Consider the following 14,717-nt stretch of genomic DNA (forward strand, 5'->3'; position numbering starts at 1 on the left):
ATGTGTTAAAGATATCGATGAACAACATAGTTATACAAGGCATTGTATCTGATGATTGGGATGTGAAAACAGTTGATTCAATGATGACAGAATTGCAATATTATACTGTCTATGAAAATGAAGATGTTTACCAGTTTAAAGACAATTATGGTGACATGTTTTGCTATAATTATTATGGGCACCACTTCATACATAAAGCGAGCAGTCCAAAAATGATATTTGATTTTACGCAATGGGAACATTGCCCAACTCCCCCGCAAGGGAGTTCAAAAACTTATTTCGAAAAATATGCGTATTTTTCTGGGCATCATCAAAAAAATGCAGAGTCATATTATTTTAATTTAACTCCGACTAGGGATAAACAAATGTTGACCAACACAAAATTTATATATTCGGACTCCTTTGTTTCCCGGTTATCAATTGAAGGTTATGAGTATTGGTCAAAAAATTTTGATTTGAAAAGTGTTTGAGGAACAAAAAATTGGCAGACCAAGGGTAGAGAAACATTGTTTAGAGCATGTCTCATCCCCGTTCAAATGATTTTTTTTAATGAAACAGTACAACAGACCAGTTACTTAGGCTTAGCTACAATTAGAGAATTAAACATGCCCAGTATACCTGCCCCTGCAAAATTTAATAACTGGCAAAAATACACAAATGCAACTTTTAGTGAGCTTAGGGCTAGATGTAGGTAAATGCCAAATTGCGACTTGAAATTTGCGAGTCATAGCGACCCGCAAATTGCAACTCGCAATTTGCGATGCAGAAAGGTGTCTCAGACACCTTCTGCGACTCGCTATGGGGTCGCAAAGACCCACCTCATTAATATTTATGAGGTGGGTCGCAGTTTGCGACCCCATAGCGAATCTAGGCACTCACGGGGATGGTGGCCTGCTGGAGACAGCAGACCACCATGTCCATGACTGCTTTTGAATAAAGCGTTTTTTTTGTTTCTTCTTTTTGCAGCCCGTTTTCCTTAAAGGAAAACGAGCTGCAAAAAGAAAAATTACCGAAACCATTTAGTTTCGTTTTTTTTCAGAGCAGGCAGTGGTCCATAGGACCACTGCCTGCTCTGAATTTTTTTTTTTTATGAATTCACAAAAGGGAAGGGGTCCCATGGGGACCCCTTCCCGTTTGCGAATGAGTTAGCATCCAATTCAAGTGGATGGTAACTGCGAGTTGATTTGCGACCGCTTTTGCGGTCACAAATCAACTCTACATCGCAGTGCGAGTCGCAAATAGGAAGGGAACACCCCTTCCTATTTGCGAGTCGGAAACACATTCTGCGAGTCGGTTCCGACTCGCAAAATGTGTTTCTGCATCGTGTGAGGGCTTTTGCGCCTCGCAAATGGCGTTTTTTGGTGTTTGCGAGGCGCAAAAGCCTACCTACATCTGGCCCTTAATGAGTGGGTCCAGAATGGTACATTTAATGCATCACTGACACATCCAGGTGGGTGGTTATAGTGGCCAATAGATACCAACGGGTGTCATCAACGTTTTGTCACCTCCTCTGGGGGTTTCTGAGCGAGTAGGTCAGACCCTCGCTATATATCGCCAGAACATGCTGAAAAAATGACAACATATAGGGTTGTCATTACAACCCTGGCGGACGGTGTTAAAGCGGCGGCAAGACCGCCAACAGGCCGGCGGTAAACATTTTGCTATTACGACCGCCAACAAAGACAGCCACTTTAACACTCCGTCCGCCACGGCGGTACAGACAAACAGCGCGGTGGTCACCGCCAACAGACAGGCGGGAGACAATGTACCGCCCACACTATTATGACAGGCCAATCCGCCACCTTTTCCGGGGCGGATTCACCGCAGATAAAAACACGGCGGAAACAGGCATTTCGAAGGAAAAACTCTCACCTCTACACACTCCACGAGGAAGGAGGACAGCATGGAGCCGGAACTTCATATTCTCCCAGCGCTAGTCTTCCTGCTCTTCTACGAGGAGCTCCAACGCCGGCGGCGAAGACCACGGTCAGTACTGCACCTACGACATAGGGGAGGGGGAGGCAAAAAACAGGGACACACACACTTAACACCCCAACCCCCACCCGACCCTCACCCACTACAACACACACACCAATGCTTATCTATACATTACAGTAACACCCCACAAACCCCCAGGAAGAATGCAAAGAGGAAATTAGTGTAACTATTATAATATATCAAAATTCAGTAAGCAAAAATATACATATATATATACACTATAAACAAAATATACACCTCGATTAGTAGTGCAGGTTTTGCACCATTCATAGTCCGTGGACCACTGGGCCCAAAATGCATGAGCGAGGCCCACACAAGATACCCGAACATGACGGAGAGAACACTGCAGGGGCATCAGATAGAAATACAACAGGCACCACAGGGGGAAGGGAAGGGGGGGCACCTCAGCCCGATGAGTGCACGACGCCAGATCCACGAGTGGGCTTCATGCCCATTGATGTATCCTGGGGAGTGCAAAGCCACAGTCTCTCAAGTCTCTACAGTGGGTGGTTTGCCCACTGTACCATCCTGGGGAGTGCAAAGCCACAGTCTCTCAAGTCTCTACAGTGGGTGGTTTGCCCACTGTTCAATCCTGGGGAGTGCAAAGCCACAGTCTCTCAAGTCCCTACAGTGGGTGGTTTGCCCACTGTACCATCCTGGGGAGTGCAAAGCCACAGTCTCTCCAGTCTCTACAGTGGGTGGTTTGCCCACTGTACCATCCTGGGGAGTGCAAAGCCACAGTCTCTCAAGTCTCTACAGTGGGTGGTTTGCCCACTGTACCATCCTGGGGAGTGCAAAGCCACAGTCTCTCAAGTCTCTACAATGGGTGGTTTGCCCACTGTTCCATCCTGGGGAGTGCAAAGCCACAGTCTCTCAAGTGGATGCATGTCTCCACTGGTTCTGGAGGGGGACTGGTGCCCAGAGTGCTTCATCCTGTGCAGGACAGACGGAGTGGATGCATGTCTCCACTGGTTCTGGAGGGGGACTGGTGCCCAGAGTGCAGCACTCACCCCGTGATGGTCCCAGTTGCGTCACTGCCCCTGCCGCTAATGGGGTAGCGGTGCTTGCCATAGCGGTCTTTGCCCTGTTCAGCGGTGCTTGAGTTGGCAGTTTCTGACCTGTTCAGCGGTCCTTGCCCTGTTCAGCGGTGCTTGAGTTGGCGGTCTTTGGCCTGTTCAGCGGTGCTTGCCCTGTTCAGCGGTGCTTGCCATGGCGGTCTTTGCCCTGTTCAGCGGTCCTTGCCCTGTTCAGGGGTGCTTGCCATGGCGGTCTTTGCCCTGTTCAGCGGTCCTTGCCCTGTTCAGCGGTGCTTGCCCTGTTCAGCGGTGCTTGCCATGGCGGTCTTTGCCCTGTTCAGCGGTCCTTGCCCTGTTCAGCGGTGCTTGCCCTGTTCAGCGGTCCTTGCCCTGGCGGTCCGTCATTGCCCAGCTGGGCTGCGGCTGGCGGTCCTTCATGGGTCAGCTGGGCTGTGGCTTGTGGGCCCTCCTGGACAGCTGGGCTGTGGCTTGCTGGGCCCTCCTGGGCAGCGATGATGGGGCTGGTCGTGGCCTCCTGGGCAGTGACGATGGGGCTGGCGGTGGCCTCCTGGGCAGTGACGATGGGGCTGGCGGTGGCCTCCTGGGCAGTGACGATGGGACTGGCGGTGACCTCCTGGGCAGTGACGATGGGGCTGGCGGTGGCCTCCTGGCCAGCGGGGATGATGGCGGTCTTCTCCGCTGTGCTGCTCCTCCCAGACTTTGCAGGTTTCTTCTGCCCCTTCCCCACCTTGGGAGGAGTCACAGCTGAGTCCACACTCCCCCCGGGACCCCTGTGAGCGGCTTGGCTGGCAGGAGTCTTCCCCCTCTCCCACTGGGTACTGTCCAAATTCTGGTGCTTCACAGTGGGGGGACTGGCTGTGCTGTGGCTCAGTGCCACACTGTCTGTCCTGGTGGCCGGTGCACTCCACATACCTGTAAAAACAGGCACCACTGGTCCCGGAGATTTTTTGGCTGAGGTGCTAGTACGGGACCTATGAGTTGGACGGGGTGGGGGGAAATAGGTTAGGGGGGACAGGAAAAGTTGTTTGGACACACTGGGACGGGTAGTTGGAGGGAGTTTGGGAGTGGAGGAAGAGGTGGTGGTTGTAGGAGGTGTAACTTTTGTGGATTTGGGTGCAGGTGCATGCGCTGGAGGCTGTTGTGAGGTGGATGGCTGTTGGGTGGGTGTGTGCCTGCGTTTGTGTATCTTCGGAGGGGGCGTCACAGACACACTGGGAGAGGACACAGGGGACGTGTAAATGGTAGTGGGGGTGGTGAGTGCACGTGAGCGGTGTGTGGTGGTAGGTGTGCTGGTGCGGGACGTAGTGGCTGTAGTGGTAGTGCATGCAGGTGTGAGTGTAGATGAGACTGGGAGGGAGGAGGGAGACGAGGAGGAGGGGACACAGTGGAGGCAGTGGATGTTGGTGTGTCTGTATGTGTGTGATGCTTGCGTGAGTGCCTGTGGGATGTGTGGTGCTTATGTTTGCCTGAGCTTCCCTTGTGTGGTGAGGTGTGTGCAGGCTGGTCTGATGGTGTGCTTGGGCAGAGGTACAGGGGATTGGGTCTGGGTGGAGGAAGTTGGAGGGGGGAGGCTAGACACAGGGACAATGGCTGTTCAGTGCTGAGGCCAGAGTTTGAAGGGTTCAATGAAGGGCAGCCTGACCAGAATAAATGCCCTCCAGGAATGCATTTGTGTGTTGCAACTCCCTTTCCACACCCTGGATGGCATTCAAAATGGTAGACTGCCCAACAGTGAGTGACCTGAGGAGGTCAATGGCCTCCTCACTGAGGGCTGCAGAGGTGACAGGGGCAGGGGCTGAGGTGCCTGGGGCGAAGGTGATGCCCACCCTCCTGGGTGAGCGGGCACGGGCGAAGGCTGAGGGGCTGCTGGGAGGGTGGTGCTGGTAGGGGGGGTGGCGGCTGTACCTGTTGAAGTGGGGGGCACAGATGTTGCCGCCACCACAAGGGAGCTCTCATCGGAGGACAAGACCGTGTCGCTGGTTGCAGATCCTGTGACCGCCGTGGTGCTCCCCTCGCCCTCTGTCCCACTGGTGTATTCAGAGTCCTTAGTGTGGGCCTCCATGCCCATGTGGGATGCAGCTCTCTCGTGCTCCGGTGCCACTGTACCTACGCCTGATGATGCTAATGCACACAAGAACAGGGAGACCGCAAAAAAAGGGGGGGGGAACAGATGAAAGACAGGTTGAGTGCATGGCTTACCGCTACCGTTGGCGGACAATACAGACACAGCAGCCCCCTGCACTACGTCGCACTGTTGGGCTCTATAGTGCAATTCCTGGGAAATGGACTACAAGGCTATGGACGACATCTGCACACATAGATGACACAGGTGCATGAATAGATGTACTTGGCACTCTACAGAGGTGGGGTGGGAGGCCACAGGGCCATGCCTTACGAATGGGCCTAGCCTACGGAACTCGCTCTGGCCTAGGGAAACCCACAGCCCTCCTCCCCCACCCAGACACCTTCACTGCGCGCAAAGTCATCTGAATGATAGTGTACTCACCCCCTTGTGTCTGCTGTGATGCCCTCAAGCGCCCATCCAACTCAGGGTAGGCCACCTCCAGGATCTGGAAGATCAGGGGGGTCATGGTTCGACGGGCACCCCTCCCACGTTGGGAGGCCATCCCCAGCTGAGCCTCCGCCGTCTTCTTGCTCCAGCGGCGAATGTCCTCCCATCTTTTACGGCAGTGGGTGCTCCGTCTGTGGTGGACCCCCAGGGTCCGGACGTCCTTGGCAATGGCACGCCAAATATCCTTCTTCTGGTGGGCGCTGACCTACATGAAATGTACAGGGGAAGAAGAGAAGTCATTACCAACTGCACCGTCAAAGTGAGTGGCCCACATCCCTACCCTTGCCATGTGGCACATGCATTCACAGTCTTTCATGCACGCAGAACTCTGCCCCCTTCCTTTTTACAACCAGACCTCTCCACACAGGCATAGCCCATACAACGTGCTCCTTGTGTACTTACCTGTTGGTCTGGAGGACCGTAGAGTAGCGTGTACTGGGGTAGGCCCCGTCGACGAGCTTCCCCAACTCCTCTGCAGTGAAGGCAGGGGCCCTTTCCCCAGATGCACGAGCCATTGTCTCTTTCAGACCGAGGTCACAGCAGCACTTGCAGTGTTGGTCCTCTCCTGTCAAAGATCAGATATCGAGTGATTAAACAGTTAGAAAATAGCGGTCACGTCCGCGGCGGTGCGTACCATCACCGCCGGCGTACATCGTCATTGGCTCCTGGGACCCATAGGGTCCAATGTTAACCAATGCAGCATTGCGCCGCGGTCTTCGACCGCCTACCGCGACGGTGTACAACGCCTGCGCAGTTACCTCACATCCCATTGTCCCACTTTAGAGGTCAGACAGCCGCCATTTCAGGGGCCCACATGGCCTAATTACCAACTGCGTCACACATACCTAGGCCTACACTCAACAAGCTTACAGGCCAGATTTTGTGTATGACTGGTGTTCTGTGTAGACTGTGGGTACATACCTCTGAGTTGTTTTACTCTGTGCTCGCTGTTGTCCTTCATAGGCACCGTCCGCTGGGACATGTGAGGAGATGGCGGAATCCTCCAGTGTACCGACCGCTGGTGGACCTGTCGACAATGGAGGAGAGACATTTGATCATCACCTACATATTTGACCGTGCCACAATCCAGGAGCTGTGTACACAGTTGAAGCCTGACCTGATGTCAGCAATCTGCCATCCCACTGGAATCCCCCCTCAAGTGCAGGTGCTATCAGTGCTCCATTTCCTTGCAAGTGGGTCTTTTCAAACAACAGTGGCCATGGCATCAGGGATGTCCCAGCCGATGTTTTCCAACGTGTTGTCCAGAGTGTTGTCTGCCTTGCTGAAACACATGCTGAGCTACTTCGTTTTCCCTCAGGTGGAGGACTTGCCTACAGTGAAAGGTGACTTCTATGCCCTTGGACATATCCCCAACATCATAGGTGCCATTGATGGGACCCATGTGGCTTTGGTCCCCCCCACAGGAGTGAACAAGTGTACAGGAACCAGAAGAGTTGTCATTCCATGAATGTACAGATGGTATGTTTGGCAGACCAGTACATCTCCCATGTGAATGCCATGTTCCCTGGCTCAGTGCATGACGCCTACATCATGCCGAATAGCAGCATCCCTTATGTGATAGGTCAACTACAGAGGCACCGGGTGTGGCTATTAGGGGACTCTGGTTACCCCAACCTGTCATGGCTACTGACCCCAGTAAGGAATCCCAGGACCAGGGCAGAGGAACGCTACAATGAGGCCCATGGGCGGACTAGGAGTGTGATCGAACGAACCTTCGGCCTCCTGAAGGCCAGGTTTAGGTGCCTCCATATGACAGGTGGATCCCTATTCTGCTCACCAAAGAAGGTGTGTCAGATCATCGTGGCCTGCTGTATGCTTCATAATTTGGCTTTGCGACGACAGGTGCCTTTTCTGCAGGAGGATGATCCAGATGGCGGTGTTGTGGCAGCTGTGGAGCCTGTGGACAGTGATGAGGAGGAAGTAGAGGAAGAAGACATTGACAACAGGGACTCAGTGATCCAGCAATATTTCCAGTGAAACACAGGTGAGAATACATTCCTGCCTACTACAAGTACTTTTACACTTCTACCTCTATCCTGTCTGTCGATTTCACCCAGTGTATGGTCACTGAGTTGTCACTTTCCCTTACGGTTTCACAGGTGTGGGTTCTAACGTGTGTCATCTGCTTAGATTCCTCATGGACTAAAGCTTTGTGACATAGGTATGTTGACATTACTATATCCTGGAAATTTTGTCACTGTAATTGCAAATACACTATTTCAAAATCACAGACAGACTCCAGATCTTATGGTGTTTTAGGTGTGTTTATTTATATACAAATTATTGGAGGGGGAAGTTAAATGGTGAGGGGTGATGGCGGAGGAGTGTCCATGGCAGAGTTCAGTCTATTTGTCTCATAGGTGCATTGCCCATATGGGCATAGGAAGTGGAGCTGGGGCAGTTCCAATATGGACAGGGTGACAAAGTGGGACAGTGGGTTGACAATCAGGGTGGTCTCATTTCTTGGGGTCTTGGCATCGTGCTCTGTCTTGTTCCTGGATCTCAGGGACCGCTTGCGGGGTGGTTCTCCATCTGCGGGGGGTGCTGGTGTGGTGGTCCTGTGGCGGTGCCTCCTGTCCACTAGCGCTGGCGGAGGTGGTGGGCAGTTCATCGTCCATGCTCGTGTCAGGGGCCCCTTGGAGTGCCACAGTGTCCCTCCTGGTGTTGAGTATTTCCTTCAGCACCCCTACGATGGTGCCCAGGGCGGAGCTGATGGTTCTGAATTCCTCCCTGAACCCCAAATACTGTTCCTCCTGCATGCGCTGGGTCTCCTGAAACTTGGCCAGTACCGTTGCCATTGTCTCCTGGGAGTGGTGGTAGGCTCCCATGATGGAGGAGAGGGCCTCGTGGAGAGTGGTTTCCCTTGGCCTGTCCGCCCCCTGTCGCACAGCAGCCCTCCCAGTTCCCCTGTGTTCCTGGGCCTCCGTCCCCTGGACTGTGTGCCCTCTGCCACTACCCCCAGGTCCTTGTTGTTGGTGGGGTGGTGGGTTATCCTGGGTTCCCTGTAGTGGTGGACACACAGCTGATTGACGTGTCCTGGGGACGGAGGTATGGGCCAGCTTGGTGGGTGCTGTGCTGGTGTTACCAGAGGGTGGAAGGTCTGTGGTGGACTGTGCCTGTGTGAGGGGAACCGACTGTCCCGAGGCCCACGATGGTCCCGGTTGGTCATCTGGATCCAGTTGGACAGAGCTGCTGTCATCACTGTGGGCCTCTTCTGTGGGTGGGGTGGAGATGTCTGGATCCTCCTGTCTGGTGACGTTGGGTAGTGGTCCTGCAGGGGTGTAAAGGCATAATTATTACATCTGTGTGTGTCATGGTGGGCAATGGGTGGGTGACCGTGTACCCCAGTGCTTGCATTCCTATGTGGGGACTTGTGTGATGATGGTTTAGGGGGTTGTATGGGTATGTGCAGTGGGCATGCTTTAGTGATGGGTGTCCATGCGTTGGTGTTGCATGCAGGGCTTGGTGTTGGGATGGGTGGTTTGTGATATTAGTACATTTGTGAGGAGTTGGAGTGATAGGGGAAGGGGCGAGGGTGGGGGTCTGTGATAGCATGCAGGTAGGGTGGGGGATATGGTAGTTAAAGGTTTGACTTACCAGAGTCCATTCCTCCACCGACTCTTGCGAGGCCCTCAGGATGCAGAATCGCCAAGACCTGCTCCTCCCATGTTGTTAGTTGTGGGGGAGAGGGCGGGGGTCTGCCGCCAGTCCGCTGAACCGCCAGGTGGTGTCTGGAGACCACGGAACGCACCTTCCCCCATAGGCGGTTCCACCTCTTCCTGATGTCATCCCGATTTCTTGGGTGTTGTCCCACTGCGTTGACCCTGTCGAGTATTCTTCGCCATAGCTCCATCTTCCTTGCAATTGAGGTGTGCTGCACCTGTGATCCAAATAGCTGTGGCTCTAACTGGGCGATTTCCTCCACCATGACCCTGAGCTCCTCTTCCGAGAACCTGGGGTGTCTTTGCCGTGCCATGGGGTGGTGTAGGTGATGTGTGGGGTGGTGTGTGTGGTGATAAGTGTGGTGATATGTAGTGGTGTTTTGTGCGTGGAAGTTGTGTGGGTGATGGTGTTGAGTGCCTGTGGATGCTAGTTTGTGGATGCTGGTGTCTCTCTCTGGCCTTCTCTCTGTAATATTGGTTGTAGGGGTTTGTGGGTGATGTGGGTGTGTGTTTTATATCGTAATGGGGGTGTGGGTGTGGTGTGGGTATGTGTATCAGGTGTGTGTATTTGTAATTGTCCAATGTGGTAGTGTTTTGTAAATGTGTGTGTATTTTGAGCGCGGCGGTGTGTACTGCCAAAGGAATACCGCGGTTGAAAGACTGCCGCGTGGATTCGTGGGTCGTGATAGCGTGGGCGTATTTCTGTTGGTGTGACAATGTAGTTTTTGTTTTTGCCAGTTTATCACTGACCTTTGGTGTGGCGGACTTGTGTGAGTGTCTGAATTTTGTTGGATTTCGAGATGTGCGTCATAATAGCTGTGGCGGAATTCCTCGACCGCGGCGGTATGTTGGCGGTCTTCTGCACGGCGGTAAGCGGCTTTTACCGCCAACGTTGTAATGACCCCCACAGTGTAGGAAAATTGAGCCAACAGTGGCTACCTCAGTCTCCTGTCTAACGACACTGACTTACAAGATTTTTTGTCAGGCCCATAGATACCACGGAGGAAGCGTTTCTTGTATGAGGTATACAATGAAACATGGGAACTTTCCCAGCAAGAGGTGGCAGCCCGGTTAAGGCAGTTAGATCAGGAAAATATGAAAATGGCATTAGCTGTTGTGGATAATGGGATTCACACCTTGTCCGACCGGATATATACATTTAACAACATTGTTTCTTCTGCTACAGACATTATACGATCTGATATGTCTTCTTTATATCATGGACGGAGTCAGACCAGGTCCATTATGCAGTTGGGTTGGACGCTTAAGACATTGAAGGCGGGTCGCATTCCGTGGCAGCACATCAGTGTCAGGGAAATATTTGTTTCCTTTAATTTAACGCAACAACAACAACTAATGGCTAAAAAGGAGGCGACTTACGTCATGCTCAACATTGAAAAGTTAGAAAGATTGCCTTTTACCGTGGCCGAGATTCCCTCAGCAGAGTGGTTGAAACACAGGCTTATTAATCTGCCTATTTCTACATTACAATTCACTTCTTGTTTGAAACATGTTCCGGTAGGCAGATATGAAAAGTTGGGAGATAGTTACATCCATGAGGTGTGGGAGCTTCCCTTCTCGTACAAATGCCTCAATGGCATGAAAGAGGTCTTTCTTAGCGGCAGTGAATGTGAGACTTCAGTCAGCCATTCGATGATTTGTCAGGAGCTGTCCTTGCATGGGGCGTGTAATGCCTCGGTTGCGAACTTGGCTTGCTATCTGAAGGGAGTTCCAGTCCCCTTGATTAAAAGCACGTTCCACGTGCTTTCAAACGGCAGCTACGTCCTCTTCAATAGTGAAGACTGTTGTGGCATGCGGGCCGGAATAGTTTACGTTGTTTTTGCCACTAAGGTCGTTACATGCTGCGGGAACGTGTTGTTTCCCCCCACTAAAATTAGGGAGGTAGCAGATATTTGGCCTCACATTGCTACTTCCAAGGTGAATTTTGACAAGTTAAGTAGACTAAAGGCTTTATTGTTTCAGAAGCATGTGGCCCTTACATCTGCACGTGAGACCTACGCACTTCAGGTGGCAAGGTCATCGGGGGAAATACAGTCCCTGTTAAATACAAACTTTCCGAGACACTTTGGTGAACTCGTGGGACGTATATTTAATGCGTCCAGCACGGCTGGATTAGCAAATTTTTTCAAAGCTGTTGGTATTGGTTTTGTTCACACCTTTTCTTCCATATTCGGTTTAATACCTTCGGCTATTCATTCAATTTTCAGAAGCATTTTTGGGGGATTTCCGATAACTTTGGCTTTATTAGCCGGTATTTTGCTGTTGCTGTTGTTTTCCCACAATGGCTGTCTCGCTGCAACAAGGACAAATGAGGGCGCTCCCATCAGCGCAGCTGTGTCTTGAACGCATGATGCAGCACTTTGGAGCAGCACTCCTGGACATTTGGGGTGTGACTGGTCTCTGTCATTCAGACTAGTTTTGGATTGTGTGCAGCCCATGTTTCGGTGCCATTGGTGCTCTTTTGAACATGCACTGGAAATCTGTCTCTCACAGCAACGCCCCTCAGTGATTGATGCTGATCTGTTGATGTTCTCGTTGAGGGTTCATTACCAGACATGCGCGCTGAGGCTGCGTTTGCTCAGAGAAGCTGAATACGAGCTACCCTTCCTGGAGGAAGTTGCCATTAACTTGTTCATAGGCACTGCACGGGATGCCGCCTTGGTTGACACTGGGGCTCTGGAACACACCTGCTCCTTGGTAGTTTTTGGCGTGGATTTACCGGTTTTGTCATCTGCCGAGGTGGAGAATCTCCTGCTTTCCATGACTGATGCTTGATTTGGAACTGTCTTAAATTGACATTTTCCTTTGAATTCGGCTTTTGGCCGCATGCTCATTTGAAAATTGCCACATAGTATACTTGTGTGTCCTCTTAACTTGTTAAAATTAAGTAGGGTTTTAAATATATTTTAGCTTAGGGCATTTTAGCTTAGGCTTAAACCACTTTCTACCGACAAGGGGAGGTCACCGCCGAATGACCGCCTCGCGGTCAAAAGACCGCGGCGGCCATTCCAACTTTCCCACTGGGCCGGCGGGCGACCGCCAAAAGGCCGCCCGCCGGCCCAGCGGGAAAGCCCCTGCAACGAGGAAGCCGGCTCCGAATGGAGCCGGCGGAGTTGCAGGGGTGCGACGGGTGCAGTGGCACCCGTCGCGATTTTCACTGTCTGCTAAGCAGACAGTGAAAATCTTTGTGGGGCCCCCAGGGGCCCCACGACACCCGTTCCTGCCATCCTGTTCCTGGCGGTAAGAACCGCCAGAAACAGGGTGGCTGGAAGGGGGTCGGAATCCCCATGGCGGCGCTGCAAGCAGCGGCGCCATGGAGGATTCCCTGGGCCAGGGGAAAACCGGCGGGAAACCGCTGGTTCCCCTTTTCTGACCGCGACTTTACCGCTGCGGTCAGAATAGCCCAGGAAGCACCGCCAGCCTGTTGGCGGTGCTTCCGCGGTCCCCGGCCCTGGCGGTCATGTAGCCATTTTTAATATAGCTTCATGCACGTTAGTTTAACATACTAGGCCGCTGTGCACTTTGCCCTAGATATCTTTTATTCAACTTCGCACTGTTATTTTACAATAACCAGTTTTACGGTCTTGTTTTAATTTCTTCTATCACACTGTTTAGCTTAGCTCAGCACTGTGTTCTCAAATAATGCATTCTTGATCGCCCTGTGCTTCAGTCAAGGCTACAGTCTGGTACATTGCCGGTAAACGTGGTAGAAGTTTAGTCTCCAGTATTCGTAGAAAATACACATCCTTACGTAGGGACATTTTCTTAGAACATCTGCGTGTTAGTTATAAAAACACTTCCTAGTCCTAGTACACGTCAAGAGGGAGATTCCGGCCAGGAACCCACAACTAGATGCTGAATGCCCCGTTGCAGATGCTGATGCAGATTACTGGCCTTTGCTCAGGTATGAGGGTTGATGTCCTCCGGGGGGAACCTGAAAGGCAGGCTTAGAGCTTCACATGCTGTGCTCGAAATATAACTTAGAGAGAAAATAATCTAGCAGCACTATGATAGCCTTATTCTTGTGCTTCACTCTCATTGTTACTATTTTAATCCTACTGTGTTGTGTAGTTCTGGTTATTGCAGCTCACGCTTTGCTATCTAAAATGCAGTCGTTTTATTAAACCAATCTTTAAAACTTAAACTGCCTTTGTCATTTATCTATGAGACCGTACTGTGTATCAGAGAACCGGTTGTGACCTGAGTGACCACGACTTCCCTGGGAAGTGCTAAGATGTCATGCGCTCGGCTGCCCAATGGTCTCTTCCATTTGGGAGAGATGAGGCACTGCTAGCCGGAGCAAAACCAGGATTTAGAGTGACAAGGGTCCTCCACCGTGGGTTAGACTTAGTCCCCCACACTGTGAACGATCTTGCCGCTCAAAATCCAGTAGTCTCATTAGGATAATGAGAGCCTACGCAACAGTTTGTATTCCCGCTAGGCCCATTGCAACCTATTGTGATTTTCATTATTTGCATTGTTTTCTGACTGTGTACTTACCTGTTTTTGGTAACTAGAGTATACATTGTGTATATTACTTACCTCCTAAGGGAGTATAGTCTCTAAGGTATTTTTAGCAGTTGTGTCACCAAAATAAAGTACCTTTATTTTTGTAACACTTTCTATTTTCTTTCATGTGTGTGAGTACTGTGTGACTACAGTGGTATTGCAAGAGCTTTGCATGTCTCCTAGTTCAGCGTTTGCTGCTCTGCCTACAGCTACCTCTAGACAGCCTGGCTTCTAGACACTGACTACATTTCACTAATAAGGGATAACCGGACCTGGTATGAGATGTAAGTACCTTTGGTATCCACTACACACCAGGCCAGCTCCTACAACGAGCGAGCGTGCGTCAGAAAAGTCAGCGATGCGTCGATTGCTTACTTGCAAGTGAGGCCGTGCGTTGTTTCTTCTCCCATCAGGTAGACGATGCATAGTTTTTCTCTTCAGCAAGAGAGCGACTCATCGATTTCTGGACGGACACTTCGGGTCCGGGCTGGTTCACGTCGATTTTGACACCCAGCGTGAGAAATCCGGCCTCCCAGTGATGAGGAACCACGCTACGTGGGGCTCGCGCCGATTTCAGCAGCAGCAAGCGGATTTTGCATCATTTCTCCAGTCGCAGTGCAGGTGATGTGTCAGTTTCTCAGCTGCAATGCAGGTGGTGCGTCCATTTCTCAGCCACGTTGCAGGTGGTGTGTCGTTTCCCTGCACGGCTCCTGTGTGTGGATTTCCACCTTGGTTCTACCAGTTTCACCTTTCTAGGGCCCAGTGACTGTAGCGGGCACCACTTGGCAGGGTAGGAGTCTCAGCAGAGAATCCAGGTGCTGGCAGAGGAAGTCTTTGATGGCCCTGAAACTTCAAAACAGGAGGCAAGCACAGTCCAAGCCCTTGAAGACACTTCAC

This window comes from Pleurodeles waltl, chromosome 8, assembly GCF_031143425.1.
Source record: "Pleurodeles waltl isolate 20211129_DDA chromosome 8, aPleWal1.hap1.20221129, whole genome shotgun sequence".
NCBI classification, from domain to species: Eukaryota; Metazoa; Chordata; class Amphibia; order Caudata; family Salamandridae; genus Pleurodeles; species Pleurodeles waltl.